This window comes from Solanum dulcamara, chromosome 2 (assembly GCF_947179165.1).
Source record: "Solanum dulcamara chromosome 2, daSolDulc1.2, whole genome shotgun sequence".
Classification (NCBI taxonomy): domain Eukaryota; kingdom Viridiplantae; phylum Streptophyta; class Magnoliopsida; order Solanales; family Solanaceae; genus Solanum; species Solanum dulcamara.
Window position 1 is genome coordinate 23,796,090 of NC_077238.1, and position 6,473 is coordinate 23,802,562.

At 31.4% G+C, this 6,473-nt stretch overlaps 1 long non-coding RNA gene across 1 annotated transcript; it reads left to right on the forward strand.

Moving 5' to 3' along the window:
- Nucleotides 1–206: 206 nt before the first annotated feature.
- LOC129880459 (uncharacterized) lies at nt 207–3,370 on the forward strand. Its single transcript, XR_008765400.1, has 2 exons — nt 207–460; nt 2,879–3,370. It is a non-coding gene; the product is annotated as an uncharacterized LOC129880459 (long non-coding RNA).
- The last annotated feature ends 3,103 nt before the right edge of the window (nt 3,371–6,473 follow it).

Genomic DNA, 6,473 nt, shown 5'->3' on the forward strand with positions numbered 1-6,473 from the left:
TTTCAAACACCAAACCAAGTCAAACCAAACCACTAGTCGGTTTTTTTTTCCGGTTTGGTTCGGTTTGTCGGTTTGGTGCGGTTTATCGGTTTGTCCTGTACAGCCCTAACTTGATTTATGTGATTCGGTATTTTGATTTAAATAAAATTTATACATTAGTATAAATATTATTAGTTTTACTACAAACTGTAATGGTCCATCACCCAATCTTTCTTTACAAGGCATGAGTTCGGCCCAACTAGCCTTTTTTTGCTTTTTTCCAAGGATTCTGGTTCCACATTCTAGCCACAACCTTTTCTAGTTTTCTTGTTCTTCTTAGTCCTTATGGTTCCGATTCCAGCAAGGAAGCAAACAATAGTCAACGTCTCGATGATTCCAGGCTTTCTGTCATCCAGCGTCTAGAAGGCAACAAATGCCGGTGGTTCTGACAAATGACAGTGAATCACGATTCAATTTTTAGGTATCACACTATATTTTTTTGTTTTATAACATTATATTTTCTGTTTTTCTTTTTTCATTTTCTACCTTTATCTGATTTTTAATTAACTAATTAATTGTATGAAATTAAATTTATTTTACATAAATGGTCAATCAAAGTTGAATAAGTGTGGATGGTTCTACTGATAACGTACCTACTAATAGCATTGATAATTCAATTGGCACAGAGGAACCAAAGAAAAGAAAAGTAATGGATCCCAAATGTTATTGCTTGACAACATTTTGAAAAGATTTTTTGAAAAAAAGTGTATTAGTTAGAGTAAAGTATTTGCATTGTAAGCAAAACTATGCTGCTAATTCATCTAGAAATGGAACAAGTGGACTAAAACAATATTTGGCTATCCGATTTAAAGTGTATACGCTCCCACCTATTACATCTAGTATTCAAACATTGTTAAACATAATTTTTCAATAAAAAATTGAAAATTTGAGCAAGAGCTAGTTAGGAGAGCTTTAGTTGAGATGATAATTTTGGATGAACTATCTTTTAGCTTTATTGAAAAGGAAGACTTTAAGAAGTTTATAAGTAAAGCCCAACCTTTGTTTCAGATTCCTTCTTGTAGAACAATAACAAGAAATTGTTATGAATTCTATAATAAATGGAGATTGAATTTTAAGTAGATTTTTTTAAAAAAAATACAACCAAAAATCTGTCCTACAATAGACACACGAACCTCGCTGCAAAGAATTAATTATATGTGTTTGACTACTCACTTTATTGATAGAAATTAGGTGCTTGATAAAAGAATATTAAATTTTTGTCCTATCACTAGTCATAAAGCTGAGCATTTGGCGGAGTCTATTAGTAATTATTTACTTGATTGAAACTTGGACAATGTCTTCACTGTTACTATTGATAATTCTTCTTCAAATAATGTCTCAGTTACAGAATTTGTCTAAAAAATTAGTTATGTGGAGAATTAATATGATAAATGGTAAGCATCTCCATGGGAGAAGTATGACTCACCTACTAAATCTAATTGTGCAAGATGATTTTAAGAAAATGATCCTTCTATTAAATGGGTAAAGCAAATGGTGCAATAGGTTAAATCATCTTCTATAAGGACAAGAAACTTCTTGAAATATGTTGAAATGCAAAAGATAGAATGTGATAAAATGTTATCTTTAGATATGCATACTAGGTGAAATTTCACTTAATTGATGTTGGACTTGATAGAAAAGTTTGAAAAGGCCTTTGAGAGGTTTGATCTTTATGATGATAAGTTTAATTCTTATCTTGTTACTGGCGTTTGTAAAGATGAAAGTATTGCAGGTTCAATCCAAAATAATGATTGAGTTAATGTGAGGAATGTCATAAAGTTTATTGAAATATTATATGAGCTCACGTTGAAGGTTTTGGGTTCACGTCATGTTACTTGTAATGTCCATTGTGAGGATATATGTGAGCTTGATGCATATTTGAAAGCATATATGACAAATGATGATGTTGATTTACATAAAATGACTGTGAGATGAAAGAAAAGTTCGAGACTTATTGGGTTAATCCTGAAAAGATAAACAAAATATTTTTATTGCTTCTGTATGTATCCTTATAATAAGTTTGTGTATGTTAGTTTTGCTCTTGAAAAATAACTTGGAGAAGAAAAAGAAAAGATAGTAAATAAAGAAGCAGAAACTTATTTGAATGAATTGTTTACTATCTACGTAAATAAGTATTCAAAAGGTTCTAAGAATCAATCATCTTCATCTGGATACACATCATCTGGCTGATCTGAAACATCTAGTTGTGATCTTTCTCAAAATATGAAAACAAAATCTTTGAGAACTAAGTTTTACATGAAGAAACGAAAGGAAGATTCTAAAATTTAGACACTAAATCTGAGTTGGAAAGATACCTTGGTGAAGACCAAGAGCATGTATTTGAGGATTTTGATATTTTAATTTGGTGGAAAATTATTTCTCCTAGGCTTCCTATACTTTCACAGTTGGCTCGACATATATTGACTATTTCAATATTGAGCGTGGAAGCATGAGAATATGCATTTAGCACCAGTTGTCGAATTCTTAATCCATTTAGAATTTCATTGACTCTCAAATATATGCAATGTTTTATTTGTATCTGAAATTGTCTTAGACAAGAGACTAATCTTATCTATGTTGAAGAAAAATTGAAATTTCTTGAGAAAATTGAACTTGATAAGACTTCGTATTTTTTGTTTGTTTTCACAAAAATTAAAAGTATTTATTGTGTTGTATGACATATTTTATTTTATTACTTTTAGAGATGACAAATAGTAGAAAAGCCTCTTGCATTGGTGATCTATGATTGCAATTTTCTAATGCATAGTAGCGGCGAGTTCAATATGTTTATTTATTTTAATGTTAAAAGTAGTATTCTAACTTTTGATTTATCTTAAAGGTTCAAGTTCAAGTGGTCAAGAAAATGAAAAAGGGTGTAAAGTTTTGTTATTGTTGGCACTTGGCAATGGTCTCATGGAAGAAATTACATTGTTGCTCATTGTTGCTATTTGTAGTATTATTATTTGTTATTGTTGGTGGAAAATTTGATATGTTTGCACCATTGCTCTTGAGTTTTGTTATTGTCAAAATATTAATGTTTTGTAGTTCTTTGTATTAATGTTGACTGTTGAGGAAAGAACTAGGGGTGAAATTTGTGTCATTTTTCTGCTAATGATATGTGTTGCTTTTCTGAAAAATTAAGGTGCATTGCTGGTGTAATGAGTGAAGAACTCATAAATGCACGTGGTGCATTGTTGTTACTTGTTAGATTGTCACAATGTGTATTTTCTGTTGCTATTGATATGATTGACTGCATTATTGTGTTGTGTAATGGCATGGTCAATTGTGTTTGCCTATTAGTAGTAATAAATTTTATTATTTAGTAGTATAATTTTTTAATTTTTGGGCATTCCTTAGTTCATGTTACTTTTGTGTACCAAGTGCTTCTTTTGATTTCTAATGTTTAGTTTAATTTGGTACTTTGGTCATTAACATCATGGGAGCAACATCCATATGCATGAACTAATACACCGAAGCTATATTTTAAGTTGTTGTTAGCCTTACTTTTAGCCCATTAATCTGAAAAATCAATCAAAAAAGTCATAAGATATAAAATCGAAAATCTAAAAAAGTCCATTCAGCAGACCCATAACAGAAAAAGTCAAATTTAATAGATTAAAATCGAACCGAACTTAATTATAAAAAATCAAAATTGAATCAAATTAATTTGATGATATACTAAATTCTGTAACTGGAAATCGAAAAATACTAAAATAAAAAAATCAAAACCAAATCGAAATACCAAATATCTATCCCTAATCATCGTCGATATGAACATGATCCATGCACCTATAATCTTCTATCTGTTGATTATAGAATAATTTTTTAATTAAATCTATAAATTAAAGAGCACTTGTCATGAACTTTAAATGGATGGCAAAATTATTTTATTTCAAATGGTTCAACGAGCCTTTTTTTTATTATTTATTTTGGAGCATCTATCAAAAGGTATTTTCGATCTATTTGAATAATTGAATGATATTTTAAAGCTAAAAATATAAGAAAAATAACAGTTTTACTCAACAACATAATAATGATAAATTTAACCTATATTGAATAGTTAGAGTTTTTTTAAAAAAATAATATTTGGGGCCATTAGGCCATTTATTAATTAAATGCCCATTGAGCCAGGTTAAACAATTCTATTTCTAAAAATAGTAAAGTAAAATTTGAAGCGACTTTTGGAACTCTTGAGAAGCTCCATAGTCAGACATCTTCGATGCGCAACTAGCTGGATTTTCTGTCATGTGAACGTCCATTTTATTTTTGTTGAGCTATTGCCTTCTAAGTTGACGTTTTACCTCTTGGAGTCGTCTATGTTGTGATTCTTCGAGTGTTTTCCGGCATAGTTCCGGTCAGCTAGGTCATTTCTCTCTTTCTTCTCTTCTTTATGTTGCATTTGACACCTTTGATTTTGGGTCTTCGTTAATTTTTGTTATCCCTTTCTCCCTTTTTTATGTTTCTCATTGTACCCTTTCATGTATTTATTTCAAGAGTGAAGATGATATCTATCGTTGGTTGAGCTTGTAATTCCATAGAATTTGAGTACTTAATGACAATATCTCTTCACCCAGATATGTTCATTGTCATCTCTTTTAGATTTTTTCGATCTTGTGTTATGGTTATTTCTCTCAAATTTTGGTTTGTCATATTTCTGTGATTGTTGTGTGATCTCTGTCATTTGGAGTTTTACTGCTTTCTATTGATTCTTGCTCGGTGGAATTAGCATCATAATATGCTGATACCACCATTGTCCAGTCCTCAATTTGTTTAGTATTGCATCTTTTATTTGAGCTGCCTGATTGTGGGTTTGCCATTTATTATATCTCACGGTTTGAGCTTGTGTATGCCCCTTTCTTGCTGTTGTATTTTTATCCAGCTTGATCTTTTTTTTTTTATCTGCAAAATTGAACAAACTATTAGTATAAACTATTTCTTCAGAATTCATCTCCTTGAGGATTTGAATCTGTGGATCAAATTCCTTTTCCTGCATTCCCCCCTGCCTTTGGTATATGTTTATTTTCAGCATTGTCTGATCCTTAAATATGATAGCACTATTTTATCACTGTTCACTATCCTCCTGCCTCGAGATTCTAATTCTTGAAAGCAATTCAGCCGAACATTTCCTTTTTCTAAGGCTAGATTAGCTAGATAGTTGGCCAGTTTGTTCCCTTCTCTGAAAATGTCTGTTATAATCACTGTTTTTCTTTGCATAAGACTCCATATGTCCTCTAGAATATTCACTACTTTCCATGGTACTTCCCATTCTCTTTCAAAAATGTTTTTAAGTAAAAAATAGTCAGTTCCTATCATCACCTTGTCTATTTGTGTTGATTTTATATACTTTAACGCATGTAAGAGTGCCATTGTTTCTGCCTGACTATTAGTACTTGAAGGTTCCTCCATCTCCTTTGCCTGGGCATGTATGATATTCCCTTTCTTATATCTCACACAGAAATCCGATGAACTTCTTCCTGAATTTTCTTTTGATGCTCCATCAGTGTTGATTTTAATCCAATTATTATCTGGTGGTCTTCATATAACTTTAGTTACCCTTACTGTTGGGTTATAATTGTGCAGAGACTCTACCACCATTTTTCATTTGTATGGGATGTAACTAGAGTTACTCCTATTTTTATGAATAAAATCAATGTATGCATAATTTGATAGATCACCTTGTTACTGGATATTTTCTTCCCATGTCTTAGTGTATTCCTCCTTTTCCACAATTCCCATACTATGATAGAAGGCACAACCTGAAATATATACTTAACTTGGTGATGTGCATTTATCTCCCACCATAGATTAATAACTTGGGATAGCTGCATATTCTCCATATTGATTCTCATTAGCCCACAAAAATGTCTCCATACCATTTGGGCTATTGGGGAATGTAGGAATACGTGAGAATTGTCTTTTACTTTAGGATTCTCACAACAATGACATCTTGAAGGGAATTGCATTCCCCATTTCTTCAATGTATCATCTAGGGGCAGCTTGGATTTCCACAATTTCCACATGAAAAAACAAATTCGAACAGGCATACCTTTGATTCCACATGAATTTGTACACCTTTTTAACTTTCTATTTTTGTCTTATTTTCTTGAAAACAGTACTTACTGTAAAAATTTCCCGAGGTTTCAGTTTTCAGTAGAATTTATCAATCTCTTCGGTGTTTTTGGGTGGATTGATTCTTTGTATAATGTGATCTGCCAAGTTTGGAGGGAGTAATTCTTTTAGAGTATCCTTATCCTATCCTCATCTCATTGTCCTGCTTCTGCCACTTCATTTTTGCTGTAATTTGTCTCTTGATAAGATGCTTTCAAACTAGAATAATTGTTTGTTTATATTCAAATTCTGAAGGAATAATTTTATACAGTGCTCCCAAATCTGTCCAGTTATCTAGCCAAAAATAAAAATTTCCTTGCTTGATT